The sequence below is a fragment of the Sprattus sprattus genome, assembly GCF_963457725.1.
Source record: "Sprattus sprattus genome assembly, chromosome: 13".
Lineage (NCBI taxonomy): Eukaryota > Metazoa > Chordata > Actinopteri > Clupeiformes > Clupeidae > Sprattus > Sprattus sprattus.
In genome coordinates this window covers 11039026-11057116 of record NC_137911.1, presented here as the reverse complement: position 1 = coordinate 11057116, position 18091 = coordinate 11039026, and the positions used below count along the sequence as shown (strand labels likewise).

The following is an 18091-nucleotide window of genomic DNA, read 5'->3' as shown; positions in this document are numbered from 1 at the left end:
TCTCTACATCATCGAGTCTGTCTGGGTTTACATGAAGAGACAGAAGAATTTTAGGAAGCCTACATCCACAGAAGATCTGTGGTAAGTTCTCCAAGATGTTTGGAACAATTTACCAGCCGAGTTCCTTCAAAAACTGCGCAAGTGTATCTGGAAGAATTGATGCTATTTTGAAGGCAAAGGGTGGTCACACCAAATATTGATTTAATTTAGAATTTTCTGCTGTTCCTTCACTGCATTTTGTTAATTAATGAAGAATTGATGAAAATAAACTGTTAACACTTCCATTTTTTAAAGCATTCTTAGTTTACAGCGTTTTTTCACACCTGCCTAAAACTTTTGCACAGTACTGTATATATATATAAGTCCTTAGAAATCCGATTTGAAAAATGCAACTTTTTTCACATTTTTTTTAAGCATCTAAGACTGAAAAACATTTAAATCTTTTAAAAATCACAGTCATGTAACTGTGACACAGTTAAGAAGCTGGCACAAAACAAGAAACAGGGATTCGCAGGTCATGTCAAAGAAGCACTTAAATACCTCAGTAGTAGTGAAGCTAATTGTGAAAAAGTTAACCTGCAATATAACTATTACCAAGAGGGGGCAGCAAATGATATTAAATGTCAGTGAATTAGATCCCCACTAAAGTTTGTTGCTCTTTCAGTCATTGACCTGTGTCAGACATAAACTCTTGTTAAACTGAATATCATATTTTCACTATTTCTGCCTAGACCATGGTGTGTTTACACTCATCAACCATGTTTATAACTGGCTGAGCCAAAGAGCTTCTGAGGTTTAGACGCTATTCCAAGAGCTACCTTTTACTGCTTCAGCCTATATTTTGGATTTTGATCACTTACACTGTAAAAAAAAAAAATGAATGTGTAATATGTGTTTATGGAAAAATGATGTTTCTGCATTCCTATTCAGTCAAACTATGGGAAAATGATGAATGACTTTTCCTGTAAAGGACGTTTGAAAAGCAGGGCACCAAAAACTCAGACAAACTACCACCAACCAAAACTTTCACCAGGAGGACAAAACCCAGTAACTACTCTTGCCCCGTCTTCAACCTTCATGCAGACCATAATCGGGGCTGTGTTGTGTTTTATTGGGGAATATTTGAGACATTTTCTGAGGGCTTCCCTAGGGAGAAATGTACAGTAATTGGAAGCATGAGCCAGTGTGGGTTAAGGGGTCTGACATGGAGTATGAGGGACTCGCTGTGAGAGACGTCTGGAGTGGATCAGTCAGTCTCTGAATAGGCTATAGTTGTTCACATTCACTCTCAGTGTGGACAACATTTGTAACTGTAGTAGTGGTACCGTTTTTAGTTCACAAGGAAATTTAAAGGATATTTAAGAAAAAGACACACACACACATACACACACACACCGAAACATATACGTGTAGATTTTCCTACACACATACGTACATACACACACGCATACACACACTTTTGTCTTTTATTACTAACTATTCTAATGTTGGAGAATGAACGCCACACGTGAAATGTAATGTTTCTTGTGGGACCATTGTCTATGTGATGTGAGAGTGAGCAGTCATGGCCTAACCTAGCCGTTACCTATTAATCTACAATCTTTAAAGTGCTTGCCAGTAGAACTGTCATGATCTCCTTTGTCGACTGGGGAATTAAGGGTTAAGTACAGATCAGAATCTGGGGATTGATTTTCCAGATTGGAAAGATCTCATAAACCATCCCCCCACTTCTGCTGGCACCAGTGGCCAACTCGTGTCAGACTACTACCAATGTAACCAATGTAATGAAAACACGGGACATTGTACAATGCCATGGTTGTGCAGTTTACACTGGCGAAACCACAGTTAAGCATACAGACGGCCCTGCTTGAAATTATACAGCTCTTGATGTATTTGTTGTTGTACATGCCCACAGTATTTTCTGTCCCGAGACCTGAAGCATGCCACTGTACAGAATGTTTGAAGTTGTGAAACGGGCCCGCTGAAAGCCGTTGGCTGGAAGAATGGCCGCCTTTGTTTTGGCGTGGTCTTAAGACACGAGCAGGGGTTTTGTGGAAATAGCCTTGCAGCCTTGACTTAATTCAGCTCAGCTCTTTAAACACTGTTGTGACACGTTATCAATCACCCAGCTTGGTCGCAGGTAGGATCTCGGTGGCCAGCCTCGAACCCTCCCTCCTCTTGCTTCTCGCTCCAGAGGCATCGATGTTTCCACCGAATCAGAAATCCCTCATCAATCACAAGCTTTGATGTTCGGATACATACAGTATGTGTTGACAATCCCTGATGGATTTGTCCTCTTTGTGTGAAGCAAGGCTCTTTAAAGAAAGTCAAACACTCAAATGTAAACTTTGAACTCTCTCTCTCTCTCTCTCTTTCTTGTTCACTCTCTTCCAGCACATTAGGTTACATTCTTTAATGGAGTCATTCACTTTGCAGAGATCATGCCGTGCACACTCAACTCCAGATGGACCCTGGTTATTACTGTGTGTGTATATAGAGAATCTATTTCAGACTGTTATATTACAAACAGAACACTCTTGAGCCAGGTGACTTATCGTCCACCTGTTTTCCGCAGGGCTGATTCGGTTGTCTGCAGAGAGGCCAAAGTGAACATTTATGGTCAAAAACAACTACGGCACTTACTGTGTAGGTATATATCACAGTAAATGACAATTGAACACCAGTTACACAAACCAGGGCAGAAAGCTCAGACTGAACCACCCCTGCCTGTGACTTTCAGTGGGGAAAAAAACTAAAACCTGTGACTTTTATGGCTGGTTAAATGACACCCCCCACCCCACCCCACTCTCTGTCTCCACTCTCTGTCTGTCTGTCTGTCTGTCTCTCCTTGTGCACACGTCTCCATTTCTCGGGGAAAGAATACGCACGCCTGGACAATTTAAATATTTACGCACCGCTAATGCGCCCAAGCCAAGCCTCAGAAAGGGGCTTCTGCACTCTCTTTCTCGCAGCACATAACACAGGCCCTCAGCCACAAACATAATAGCTCCCTCTCTCTTCCCCTCCCTCTTTCCCTCCCTCCATGTATCCCCCCCTCCTCTACCCCTTTCCTGGGTTCACTGCCTCAGCTTAAGGGTTGAACTCCTCTCTGCTGGCTCTCTCTGAGACCTACAACGACCTGCCAAGAGCTCATTGCACTGGTTTGGACACAGCACTGCCTTCAACACTATTAAGTACAGTAAGCAGAGCCACTGACAGCAATAAGAGATTAAAATGACACGGCCTAGAGGCACCACTGCCAACTCTGCAAGATTTATCTAACACATTCACACCAACATAAATGTATTTTAGAGTGAGAAACAATAGAACTCATTATTGTAACCATCAGTGACCCATTGCCCGTAAATGGTCTGGTCATTTTGTCGGCCGTGTGGCCGTACCCGTGCTAATCCACTGGTGCAGTTATGCTGTCTGCCTGACCAGCTGCTGTCATGGCAGGTCGTAATTCCACCAGACACCCCCCATGTCCAAATATTCCCTATAATCCCTCGTAATTCTGTCTGTGCCCTGTTTTTGGCTAAATAAATCCTGCCCACCCCATCCCCCTGCGGATTTAAAGGGGATGGATATGACTTTGAAACTCAGCCTCTGATCAAGAACCTCATTAGAAGATCACAGATAAGAGAACTTTGATGATTCTTTTCTGAAAAACAAAAAAGAGAATAATGATTTAGGAGCCGAGGCTGACACAGACTGTAAACACAGGTGGGCTTTCTCCTGTGTGTTTTACAGAGACTGTAAAACTACTCACATGTTATTATCTTGTTTAGGGGAGGTAATAGTGTTCGACATAGCGGGAAAAAGGGGGAGGGGGACAGGGATGCTAACATGACGAAGTAGTGATACTCCTACACTGCATTCATCCTATGGGCATGCACAAATGACAGCTTGACTGCCAAACCACTGTCTGTCTTGTTGAACGTCTTAACTGCAGTATGCTCTTTTTGTTGATTTCTTGCATAACAAAGCCATATTGTGCTATAGTATAGTTTCTCCTGCTGCAGCAAGTAAATCAAATGAACAAAAATGTTGCAGTGTTTACTGGTAATACTTCCTCGTTTCATTTATGTGGATTTCTTGGGACAACAGAACAATATTTTTTTTCAAGAGCATGCACGCACTCACAAGCAGTGCATTGAAATCGTATTCCCTTGAAGGTGCCCAAGCTGTTTGTTTGGAGACAATACATTCAGCAATGTAAAGCCTTGCCGAAGTCGAAATTCCTCACTAATAAACTTGTTTACTCTCTCGTGGAAATTGCCTGAGAAAACAATTTGGCGAGCTGGAGAGCAATTTGAGGCTGCCTGACAGGCTACCTCATCGAGTCTAACTTGCTCAAGACAAACTTCACCCCCACTCTCTCTCTCTCTCTCTCTTTCTCATCCTCTGTGTCTGCATTGTCTTGCCTGCTACTGAGCACTTGCCATAGCGAGACTGGGGTTGTTTCCAGTAACTGGCTGATTGAACTGGAAACCTAGTCGTACTGGGCATACGCTCTTATTTACAGAGAGAGCTATTTTCTAATTTAGCTCATTCCCGTTTCAGTTCGGCCTCGGAGTTTACTGGAATCAACTCAGAGCTGACCCCAGACCCCAGCTATAATTTGAGGTGACTCTTGACATGGCTGAACCTTGCCTTCAGGTTTGGAAGTTCCTCTCTGTCGCATAAAAACACCAAGACCAAGACGAGTCTTCAGCGTAGAAGTACTGATCTGTGCTAGCCATCGCCTCGTCATTCATGCCACAGTGTCATCCTAAATCAGCACCTCTAACCAAGTGTGTTAAAAAAACTGTCAAGGCATCAAGATTTGAGGCTCAGTCTAAAACTGGGAATAAATATAAAAATGGTTGTGCGATTTGAAAAATCCCCTTGTTCTGTGGATCTAATCAAACATGTATTACTTGAAGATTGCCATGGATGGCTTTTACTTCAGGGAAAGCTAAGGGCAAATATATCTAATTCTTTCAAACTCTATGAAACACTTTGAATGTTGACTAGTGACAAAACAGAACAAACACGGAACACATTGTTTCTTTCAAAATCACAAATGTACTCATACAAATACAGTGATTGATGATGCAACTTTGGGGTATTAAGGAGAATAAACATCAGACTGCCCTTAAGTAACAACGGTTGATGAAATGTTTAATTTGGCTCTGTGGATGACACGCATGACATGGCAGGCTGGAAAAAGAATAGATCTTAGGGGGGAGGTTTGCTATCAACCGGCAGCTTCTGCAGGAAGGACACAGGTTTTTATGAGAAACACAAGACCGGTTTCCTAATAATGATTTCCTCAGCAGACTGGAAAAAATGTGCACTGCTTCCACCCCATTCCTTTGACTAATTGTAGAGAACCTTTTTTTTTGTTTTGCCGCCGGGTGAGAGCAATGTGGATGTACCAGCTAATTACAGTTTTAAAATTGGAGAGGGAAATGACTGAGAGGGGGAAGAGAGGGGGACAGAGTGCACAGTACATGCCTCTCAGTTAACTTTGACTGCATGGCTGCAATGAATGCTACGAGGAAAAACTCTAGAAACCCCCCCCAACACCTTTACCCTCAGTCTGTATGTGTATTTTCTTAAAATATTTCAATGAACTATTCTATTCTCACTTTCTATATCTATATGTTCTCTTTATGTATTTGTTAGAACAGGCAGGCCTAGGCCCCAGTGCTTAGAACGTTTCCAAGTGTGTTTTTGACAAACAGAATAATGGTTTGGATGATGAAAAGAGCATCAAGAATCATACATATTCTGATGTAAGCAGCCGTTTCCATTCTTTTTAAATTCACTTTGCGGATATGCATGTGGCCTGTTCCTCTAACGCACTTCCACAAGAACTCCCTTTCGACCATTAGTTATGGCACCCTGCAATATAACTGTCACATTACCGGAAAATGAGGGTTTAGCACGGCTCGCTTTATTAGACTCCCTGTGTGCACACTGACCAAAGAGCTTTTGAGCCCTTCACCATCCACTTGAGCTGCACAAACAAAACAGAAAAATGGTAATCACCACACTGCGTCTCGAACTCTTAACGCCTTCTTGTCAAGTAGCCTATCCTCCCTTGGGCATTTCTAGTCTTCTTCCAACTACCGTTTCATGACGTTTGGAAAACTTCTCAAAGTAATCAAAAGCCTTTACAGTAAACTGAACTTGTTGACATTTTTATTATATTTCTGGATAGTAGTAGAGAGACAGTGCATTGCACAACAGGGTAAATGAAGATGGTTCACTTCGTTCCCTAAAACCTTCACTGCGAATAATACTACATTTCCCATAAATGCTTGCGCTTTGTTATCACTGGTCCATGCGCACTGACACTTAGCCAAAGGGAATGATGTCACCTGCAACTGCCGAATCGTACATTATTGTGTTAAAGGGGTATGCAACCATCTAGATTGACCACAGAGAGCTGGCGCAAGATGATGGGTCTGTTTACGAGGTAAGACACTGCTGTAGCTATATGATGATTGCCTATACGTCGGTGTAACGTAGCCTTTTAAAACGTAAACCTCGAGATTTTCCTCGTTTTTCAGCCATTCTTTTTTCTTTTTTTACATGTCTTAAAATGACACGAAATCGGGGTATATGGGTGTGACATTTTGATAAAAATGTTAATATCACATAAGAATAGCGAACATTGTGATGCGGTTCTACGAGCATTGTGGAAACAGTGCGGAATGTTAAGGATTTGCTCGTTCCACTGGACTCGCGACTTTCGTTTTTCTCTAGCATTCCTGTGTAGCTACTGTAACCTATATTTTAGGAGTTTGTGGCAAAGCCGGTCCGGTGTTACATTCGCGACATTAGAGCAAGCCTGCAGACTGGGGACATTAGCGAATGCGATTTTCATGGTAATATAGTGTTAATAAGCCGAAATGTTATATCCTGGACGACATAACCCATACAATCTATTAAATGTGATTTTCCTTTTCTCGAGAATGAAAAATTATAACTGTAAAGCCACTGTTTTTCAATGATTGATCGAGCCTCGCTGCAGTGTAGCCTACCTGCATAGCGTGACGACCATACATGAACATATTCTTGCTTTTGCCGTAATATTTATACAGCCCAATATCACAGAGATCTGGGTCGAAGCGTGCAAGAAAATGTGCTCAATGGTAATTTCTTCTGACGTATTGTAATCGAGACCATATTTTCATATCTCCTTGCAAAACCCTCATATTAGGCCTATAATTTATATACAGCAAAAGTATTTGGGAGCACATGGGAAACCACATTAAATTACTAGCATACATAACCACAAGCGATTGAAGCTGTCGTCATGCAGTGTTTAAATAATGAAAATTGCATTTTCATTTGCCGTGTTCTGTATAAAATAGCGCTGTTTATGGAAGGAGTCTCTTCAGCCTGCATCTCAATGAAAGATGAAACGCGCGAGCCTTGTGATAACTTTGGGATGGTTTTGTATGGATACCTATGGCATTTGATGGCACAGTTCAAGGTCAAACGGCCTAGACTACTCCCCCCCCCCCCCCCCCCCATTTTTTTTTAAAGGGACTTAATGGAGTGTCTAGGTAAAGTTGTGGAGATACATTATAAGATGGCCTCGGGTATATAAACAACAGGCGCGTTAAATCACAGTAATCCAACGAATTAATGACATTAAGATGGCCGGTTCCAGGTAGTAAATTTGGATTTAGGGTAAATAGGCCTATGGGCTAAAGGAATGGCAGAGTGGTAATCTTTTTAAGGCATGCTACCAACCCCATTAGTGCTAAAAGTATAAATGCATTAGTTGAGATAATGTCTGTGCACAGTTAAGTCCAAGGCAAGTGGAGTTTATAAGTATGGGTCTATGTCACAATTTTAAGCAGGAACTTTGCTCATATTTGACTCATATCAGTTTTTACATAACAGCACAAATCAGAAGGAACGTGATATTTTCAATTCTGATTTAGGTCATTACCATAGGTGGTCTTAAAGCAGATACAGGCCTGATTTTTTTTGCGATGCAACCTCAGTCTGAACTGAGTCTCAGTCTGTTATTGGAATTCACGCAACTTTTACATCGCTCTGGCTCTGTGCTGGCGGGGAATCACTCAGTAAGCATGGAAGAAAACTGTGATGGAGGTAGTCCACACACACCTTCATACAGAAGTAGCAGCCATTGCTCCACAAAAAGCCATAATTAAAAGTATCGTCTTTGTCCTTGTTATCATCTTCTGACATATTCGTTGGCTTGTACTGCAGCTCAACTTATAAATGAAACCATAAAGGCTGACTTCAGTGGCCTCCATGTTTACTTCCGTACCAGTACCACAGCATGCTGCATGTGACATTTTTGCTATCGTTCTTTTGTGTCAGTGACCAGTTCACACTGGAATCTGATATTGGCCACATTTGAAAAATAATGTGAACAGTTGTGCACTAAGCACTAAGGTTTGCAGTATTAACGTGGTCTTACACTCTCCATTATTATGATTGTGGAGGTGGCCAGGGTGCTGCTGCTGGTGTTTGTGGTGATGAAGATGATGATGATGAACCAAACCATACTTGTCATGTTTGTGGATGTATCCCACTGCTGTTAGTCATGCAGGAGGGACAGTTAGAATGCAACAGTTTGAAACCTCCCAGTCTCATACTCACACCCACCCCACCCCACCCAGGCACGTCTTCCAGGATACCTCCATGCTGCCGCTGCCTTTCATTTCATCCATTATCCACCGCTTTGACCCGAGGCGCGAGGCCTCCTCGGCCGATGCACTTGCATTCCGCTTTTCACACGGTCCGCGCGACTGTGAGAAAGCAAGGGATTGAAAGAAAAGAAGGAAAGCGAGGACGTTCACCCATCTGTTTGTGTATGCTAGAGATCGGGGGGAGGGTGGGGGGTTATCTTGCCCCAATTAGGGAGGCATTCAGCAACGATGACAAGGAGAGTTAGGAGAGCAGAGACACCTCCAATTAGGGAGAGTGAGGTCAGAAGCTGGAACCGTGTCAACTTAGGGAATGTCTAGACTCTGCCAAAAAAGCACCGGGACTTCCTCCGATCTGAAACGATACTCCTTTATTTTCTTGTTCAGTCAAAGAGAGCTGTTTCGAGATTGATCGAGCTCTTCTTCTCTCTCGGCTGTTGACAGATGGTGTGTTACGCTTGGCGGCCAAACTGGTGTGTGAGGATGGGAGGATGAGAGACTGCTTGGAGAGTTTGCTCCTTTGCTCGCATGTTCTTGTGTCCGACCATCCACGGTGATGATCGTGCGGAATCGTCTGGCTTCCTTCCTTTGCTTGCCCTATGGCCACACGAGCGACAGGACGGAGACAACCCCTTGTCGTTTGCCACTCAGGCCTTCCTAGCTTGTGGTTACTAAGTCATGGAACCAAACAAGTTCTATATGGCTCTGCTTCGTGGGTAGTTAACTTGCTACGGTTAGATAGTTGACTGTTGAACGGCAGCTAATCGCATTGTCTCTACTCTGGTCCCCTCTGACCACGGGGCTAGGCTGTTGAGGGACCTATACAGTGGTCACCTGCTAGACTAAACATGTCTCTTCTTACAGGTCACCCAGTAGTAGCTAATGGGGCAAATCTTTCAGCCATTTCTTGTACAGTTCTGTCAGTTTGCTTGATACTTATAACAATCTTCTTAATTTTTGGGGGAATTATATAATGTGCTGTGTTCTATTTATATAATCTCAAAGCCTTTCCCAAGTCATTTTACAGGAAGTGCTTTGAAACTGTTTATGTAACAAGTTTTTTTTCATGTGTAGTATGATTAAACTGTTCTTACATTTATGCAATACTTTATACAATGGACTTTATGAGTATTTTACTGAATGTCCTATTAATGTGGAGGTGTGGGCACAAAATAAAACGTTCATGGTTTGGACTCTATGTGCTCCAATATGAAAGGGCAAAGAGCTAGCTGGAAGCCTTTAAGGGACAGGTGAAATGGCGTATTCATTTTGTGTAAATTCAACAGAAATTCGGACATGCTGTGATGACAACATACTTATCATTTGTTTGGTTGAAGTCCAACAGACTTCTATGATCTATGAAATCAGGCTCCTGTGTGTTTACATAATATGCTCTGGGACCTTTGGTGGGGATTATATTGCTGATGGCATTTTGTGTGTTTGATGGTAAAGGTAAGAAGTACAAACTGTTTTCTTTCAGTTTGGGCTCACCTTCCTCCTCAGATTAATAATAACTGAAATTGTTATAGATGTGTTGAACTGGGAGAAAATCAAAACACTAATTTATTTTTCTCTCTCTGTCTTTCTCTCTTGCTTTGTTACCTTGTTGAGGTTTAAGTCGTTTAAATATTTTCCACATTTGCATAGTTGATGTTGGTATGCTGTTAGGTAGCGTAGGTATTTTCATGAAGGGGAGCCTGTTGCCATATCACATTGATGTAGATGAATCACCTCATCCATCCCAGCTTGTGTTTTCCGTACACCAATGTTTTTCATTTACATGTTTGGAATGGGAGCCAGCACAATCCCATAATCCTTTGCATGGCTGGCCCTGCCCTGTCCCCACAGTTAGGCCCCAGCCAAACCCCAGGCCAGTGTTTGTGTGTGTGTGGGTGTATGTGTGTACACGCTAGGCTCAACAATAGAGCAGTGTGGCTGTGTGCAATCAGCATTCTGCTGCAGGGTGCTCCTCTGCGTGGTGGACAATGGGCTGTGAGCTCACTCTCTGATCCGGTCATAGGCCCAGTTGGTAAGCTCCGCTCAGGAGAGCACAACAGAGGAGAGGAGAGGAGAGGAGATGAGAGGAGAGGAGATGAGAGGAGAAGAGAGCAGAGGAGAGGAGAGGAGAGCAGAGGAGAGGAGAGCAGAGGAGAGCAGAGGAGAGGAGAGGAGAGGAGAAGAGAGCAGAGGAGAGCACAGCAGAGCAGAGCAGAGGAGAGGAGAGCAGAGGAGAGAAGAGGAGAGGAGAGGAGAGGAGAGGAGAGGAGAGAAGAGGAGAGGAGAGGAGAGGAGAGGAGAGGAGAGGAGAGGAGAGCAGAGGAGAGAAGAGGAGAGGAGAGGAGATCAGAGGAGAGGAGAGGAGAGCAGAGCAGAGAAGAGGAGAGCAGAGGAGAGGAGATCAGAGGAGAGGAGAGTAGAGGAGAAGAGAGAAGAGGAGATCAGAGCAGAGGAGAGGAGAGGAGAGCACAGGAGAGGAGAGGAGAGGAGAGGAGGAGAGCAGAGGAGAACAGAGGAGAGGAGATCAGAGCAGAGGAGAGGAGAGCACAGGAGAGGAGAGGAGAGGCGAAGGGGATCAGGGGGCCCCAATTCTTTCTCCTGTGGACTCTCATGCCTAAGCCTCTGTAATTAAAGAGGGAAAAGCAGGAAGCAACTGCCTCCCCAACTACCCTCCTCAATATTCAACTTGTTTGTCTACAAAAGATAATTCAGTTCCAGTCAACTTATTCGTACAATTCCTACTGTGTTGCAGGTCAGGGGTACAAAAGCACACTTCATTGGCTTTGAATGGTGGGATTAAGTAGTTAGCCTGTGTAACTTTACAAAAATAGGTGACCTGTTTGTGACGGATATTCTGTGTAAATTCCACCTAATAAATCAGTTGGACTGCAGAGTCCTGTGCCTACACACACACACACACACACACACACACACACACACACACACACACACACACACACACACACACACACACACATATACACATACACATACACATACACATACACAAACACACACACACACACACATACACAAACACATACACACATACACACACACACATACACAAACGCACATACACACACACACACACACTCACACACACACACACACACACACATTCATTCGCACACATACACATACACACACACACACACACACACACACACACACACACAACCATACACACATACACACATACACACACACACACACACACACACACACACACAAACCCTTTTCTCCGGCATCACTGCACCTCCCAACCACTGGTACTTGGGAGAGGACGAAGACACAAACATCTTCAATGCAAACCTGCTGTTTCTATCCTCTCCCTCTCCTCCTCTCCCTCGCTTTATAGTTCAGCCAAGTGAACATTCTCTCACCCCCCACCCCCTCTTTTTTATCTCCACTCTTTCCCTCCGTCTCTGAAAGGTCATTTTGAAGTAAGAGTGAGAGAGAGTCTGCTGGTATTTTTAGAGAGCTGGTGATGTGGCTAGAAGCGAAGAGCGTTCTCGTTTGGCTTTGATGTTGAAGTCTCCTGTGTTGGCTTCTTCTGTGTGTGTGCGTGTATTGCAGAGATTAACTGGGGCAGCTTCTGTAACCAGGGCCCATCGTTAAATACGTCACATGAGCTAGACTCAACCCCAGAGCTACGAGGCCTGTTGCAGATGTGATCGCCTTCAGATGGAACTGTTCCCCTTCAGCCACATACAGTGAAAGTAGTTACAGTAGTTACAGTCCTGCACTTTTTATTCCTTATGTAAAGTAGTATTGATTCTTACACTAGGTCTCTATTGCTCGTAGCTTGATTGTTATCTCCTTTGTACCTTGCTTTGCATAAAAGCGTCTGCTAAATGACTAAATGTAAATGTAAATGTAAACATACATATACAGTATCTCACATATAGGCACACTGGCATACTGTATGTTCCTTGTTTCTTCACACACACTCACTCACTCACAGTAACACAGGTCAATAAAGCCCTCTGTTACTGTGTTACTGAAACACAATCATCAGACAGTGATTGTTCGCACAGTTTCTGTGACTCTAGGATGACCATTTCCCATAATGACTCACACTCATTGCGATGTTGGTGATGTTGTCGGTAAGATCCTATCGGGTAGCATTCCTACAAGCTTTGTTCATCCTGACACTCTTATAGCTTCTCGCCGAGTTTCTGAGTCTGAGTCAATCCTTTTTTTCTTTCTCTCTCTCTCTCTATTTTGCTTTGTCATGTTGCAATGCAGGTGGATTGTCATTCTGTAAAGGCTGTCCGGCTTCTGGGAGTTGTGTTAAACTGACACAACTCGCAGGATGAATGGCCTTTGATCTCCCTGACAGGAGGTGGAGTTACACAGGGGTGGGTGGACAGGAAAAGGACCACTCTGATTAGTGTAGCACCTCACTCTGCATAACTGCGATTTTTTTGAGATGTGTATCTGTCTGTGTGAGCCCGTCTGTGACTTCACTGGAAAAGTCAACCAGGTTTGGTTACCTGACTGGTATTTGTGTGTGTGTGGTTAATGTCAGTTAATCCCACAGAAGCATTCTGAGGTCTTCCTGTGTGGAATATGGTAAGCAGATCGTGGTTGCTGTTTTAGTTTTACGTCTTGACCTGGCATAGCAACTGCATGTTTCACACTGATGTATTTTCCTGTTGTGTCACTGCTGAAGAAGTGTTACTGCGAGGCCTCTGTGTGTAGTATCAGTTCACCGGTCTGGCTTTTGCCCTCTTTGGTGTTAAATTGTTGTTAGTGTTAATGTTTTGAATTTTTGGAGATTAGCTCGACCCCTGGTCAGGTCAGATGACTTTGCCACCCGCACCTTACCTTGCCCTTTCTGAAATAAGCCACGGTTGCCAGGGCAACGGCAGGCCGAGGATTGTCACAGCGGTCAAGGTTTTTTTTTTTTCAGGGTGGCACGATGAAGTGCTGTTGTGTGGTTTCACCTCTAAACCCCCTTTTCTTACACACACACACACACACACACACACACACACACACACACACACACACACACACACACACACACACACATACACAGGGATGCAAGCACACACATTGCACAAACCACAAAACTGCCTGAGAGGGTCAGAATGAGGACATGCCTTTAGTCTCCACTTACACTGAACAGATGCTTGTATCCCCATCCCTACTTACAGTTTGGTGAAGGCATACATTCTGTCATCATGTGTGATCCTTGGGTTTAAGAATTCATAACCTTACTGCTGTTAGCACCTCATTACAGAAACACGTACAAACACACACACACACACACACACACACACACACACACACACACACACAAACCGTCATCCAAGACCCATTCCAGCTGTCTCTCTTATTTTTGGCGGGTTGGGGGGGATTCTTGTGACCACACGTCAGCCAGCAGCAACTAGCTAGCCATCCCGGGCCCCAGCCACCACAGATGGTTGCTGCTCCTGCTGCTGTGGCTGCTTGCTGACCAGTCCCTGGGGGGCCACAGCTGTATGCGTAATGTGTGTATGTGTGTGTGTGTGTGTGTGTGTGTGTGTGTGTGTGTGTGCATGTGTGAGTGTGTGAGTGTGTGTGTGTGTGTGGGTGTGTGTGAGTGTTTGTGTGTTTGTGTGTTAGTGTGTTAGTGTGTGTGCATGATTGTATGTGTGAGTGCGTGTGTTTTTATTTGTGAGTGTGTGATTGTGTGTGTGTGTGTGTGTGTGAGTGAGTGAGTGAGTGAGTGCGTTTGTGTGTGTGTGTGTGTGTGTGTGTGAGTGAGTGAGTGAGTGAGTGAGTAAGTGTGTGTGTGTGTGTGTGTGTGTGTGTGTGTGTGTGTGTGTGTGTGTGTGTGCGTGCCTGCGTATGTGCGTGCGTGCGTGCGTGTGTGCATGCGTGTGTGTGTGTGTGTGTGTGTGTGTGAGGGGATCCCAGGACGCCACTGGAGCCCATGGTGCGGTGTTGTGCCGGCGTTCTGGTCAGGGAGAACCGGCCGAGCCAACTGCAGCAGGGGGAGTGATGGAGAGCACGGCTGATTTGTCATCACCTCGACCTCTGCTGATTCTGTTAACACGAAGGGAAGAAAAGCAAAAGGGGCACGTCAACCAAAGTCAGTGTGCCCTTTACATGTACGTGTGTGTGAGTGTCTGTGTGTGTGTGTGAGTGTGTGTGTGTGTGCGTGTGTGCTGGTAGAGGCTCTCGTTTTAGCTGAGGTTAGGGCCTGATGGAGAACCGCTGGAGAGGGCTCTGTTTGTTTTTGAAATTGTTGGCGGGAGGGACAGGGCAGGAGCTAAAATGGAAAGAGAGCTTTTCATCTGTGCCGTGTCCAGAAAGAAAGAGAAAGTAGAGAGAGAGAGAGAGAGAGAGAGAGAGACAGGCAGACAGACAGACAGACAGACAGACAGACAGACAACAATGTTGAAGAAAATGTATTTTGGGCTTAACTTTTTGACATAACAGCGAGTATTGTGTCAAGGTGGGAGGGTTGAAATCATCCTCTTAGGGGCCTACTGAAGATTTTCATGCTCCAGTTCTTTTTTGAGGAAGGCGGCTTAGCAGACAATAAAACACCAGGGTTGAGAGATGTATATGTGGTCAGATGGGAGAGGCATCTGTACCCTATTAATGTCCTCCCTAGAAACCTAGACAATCTAATTGTGTGTGTGTGTGTGTATGTGTGTGTGTGTGAGTGTATGTTAGTGTTTTCATGTCATCACGTTATCAAGCTACCTAAAGTGCTAACATTAGCATGCTAATTCTAGAGCAGAAGAGTTGCGGGTAGGCCAACCATATTTTGACCATCCAGTGGACAGGCAGACGTTGGGCGGGATGCCCAGTTTGACAGCAGCCTTTTCAGCCTCAGCAAGAGAGGAGCCGTCACTGGCAGCCGAGCCTCATGATCTATTGAGTGTGTGTGTGTGTGTGTGTTCTCTTCTCCCAGAGATTCACTGTTGGCATTGTTAACTTGGGTAATGAGCCTGTTAATGGGGATGGGGAGACGCAGGATGCCTGAGATGTGTTATTTACTGTGTGTGTGTGTGTGTGTGCGTGTGTGTGTGTGTGTGAGTGAGTGTGTGTATGTGTGTGTGTGTGTGCATGAGTGAACTGTAACCTCAAGCAACTCCAAACCACTCATCCGTTGATTAAGACACAGCTGGTGCAACAGTGGCGTTGTGCCCGTTGGAACATGCCAACTCAAGTTAATAGTGAAAAGATAACAACATGGTCACAGACATAACAGTTACGGTGTAGTATGCATGGTGATTTGCCATGATAACCTGTAATGATGGATTATGATGCCACCCCTGCAGCTCTGTTGGCATGGCACTCCAGGCTGGCATAGAGGAGGATGTTCGCTGTTGGAGGGTTCAGAAACATGGCACCATGTTTCGGCCTTGGAATATGGAGGATTGAAGTCCAGTTTTATTTATTTATTTATGTATTTATTTATTTATTTACGTATGTACGTATGTATGCATGTATGTGTGTATGTATGTATGTATGTGTAAGTATGTGTAAGTGTGTGTGTGTGTGTGTGTTACATGTCTACACCTCCTTACAGTATTTTTCCTAGTTGTATGCACGTATATGTCTCTGAATGTGTGTGTGGGCGGTGCCAGGCTGGGTGTGTGTGTGTGTGTGTGTGTGTGTGTGTGTGTGTGTGTGTGTGTGTGTGTGTGTGTGTGCGGTGCCAGGCTGGGTGTGTGTGTGTGTGTGTGTGTGTGTGTGTGTCTGTGTGTGTGTGTGTGTGTGTGTCTGTGTGTCTGTTTGTCTGTTTGTCTGTGTGTCTGTGAGTCTGTGTGTGTGTGTGTTTTGTGTGTGTGTGTGTGTGTGTGTGTGTGTGTCTGTGTGTCTGTTTGTCTGTGTGTCTGTGAGTCTGTGTGTGTGTGTGTTTTGTGTGGCTCAGTTGTGACTGGGCTCAGTAATGTCGCTGAGGTGTGTTCCAGGGCGAGTTCCTGAAAAACAACTCACACCTTCGATGGATTGAGCCCTTTCTTGTCGAGACACGCCTAGATTGCAAAACCAGACTCACTGTCTTGCCGTTGTTTACCTTAAATTGATGAGAGACAGATATCAGACTGCTCAGGGAGCTTAGGGGGAAAATCATTTTCCCCTCAGAAGAGAAATCCAAATATGTCCGCTACTCCACTGGGCACCATAAAATGGCTGTCCTGGTTTTGCCTTCTCTTTGCCTTCTCCTCTGTGATGGAGCAGTATGGTGTGCTGATCTCGATCAGAGTGTGTTGACATCCATTTGTTGACATTCTGATAACTGTATGTTGAAACCGCTCCTCTACAGTGGAACACACCAATCTCCCATACAATATCTGGTTCATTCATCACGGCTGTCTGATTGATAAAACTCTCCTTTGAAAACCACCGAGGTCACATCCACACTTACACAAATACAAGTCATAAGATGAGTTGTCTATCAGGAGATCATTCAGTAGAGAAGTTAGCTAGTGGCCCTTTTTGTTGCTCTGCACTCTGCACTGTTTTCCATTTCCAGCCTCATTCCATGAACATTCACCATCTCTATGACATGACCAAGGGCAGAGCATTCCTAATCACGGAGCAGTTCTAGGTTAGAGTTGTGGTGTCTGTCTCCAGCTCTTAGTATAGCTGTTTTCATGAGGTCATACATTGTTAAACTAAAACACGCTTGACTCAGATTTGATCCAGTTGAGCAACAGTGTACAGACAGGTTATGAAACAGTGTGTTGCAGCTTTGGTGGGTTGATTTATTTACTGAAGTTCAGTTTCAGCTTGACCGCAACCTTCCAGTAGAGTTGCCTAATGCCGCCGCCACCATCCCTCAGCCCAGTGGTCAGACGCTGGTATCCTGTTGTTTGGGTGCCAGCAGACGTTGGTCAGGTGCAGCCTCTTCTCTTTCCTGCGTGGACAACACCGCCCCATATTCGCCATGCTGTAGGGCTAAGTGGCTGTTCAAATGCATGCAGAAACGGTCCAGATTCAAACTGTAGTAATGAGCAAAGGTAAAGTAGGGTAATGCAAAGCAGAGCAAAGTCGCTGGCCTGGAACCTGTTTAGTCTGTTCATGTCATGTAGACATGGTCAGCATTAAACTAAGGCAAGTCTGTTCTTAGATCAGCACAGCTCTGCATATTTTGGGTAAAAAATATGTTTATTTGTCCTTGACCACATGATTTGACATTTATCCTGATCACTAGCCTCATGACTGACTAGCCTCTCTTGTTATGCTAGGATTGAGCTTTGCTACGAGGCATCTCTCACTGGCTGGCCTGGGCTGCATGAACTCCATGGTTCTCTGTGAAAGCTAGCCCTTGTGCTAGGAGGGTGGAATTGCTGGCATGTGGTTTGAGTAAGTCATATTTGGACGACTTCTTTATTTCTTTCCCCCCATCAATGGGAGGCATTTATTTTTGAGGTTTTGCACGCACACTTACTGCAGCG

The 18091-nt window shown here is 44.4% G+C and overlaps 1 protein-coding gene across 1 annotated transcript in view; it reads left to right on the top strand.

Moving 5' to 3' along the window:
* Positions 1 to 6426: 6426 nt before the first annotated feature.
* The window catches only part of daam1a (dishevelled associated activator of morphogenesis 1a), a 66083-nt gene continuing 54418 nt past the window's right edge, over positions 6427 to 18091 (top strand). Inside the window, exon 1 of the mRNA XM_080849568.1 lies at positions 6427 to 6469. The gene's annotated coding sequence lies outside the window, so the exon portion shown is untranslated. The remainder of the gene's footprint in view (positions 6470 to 18091) is intronic.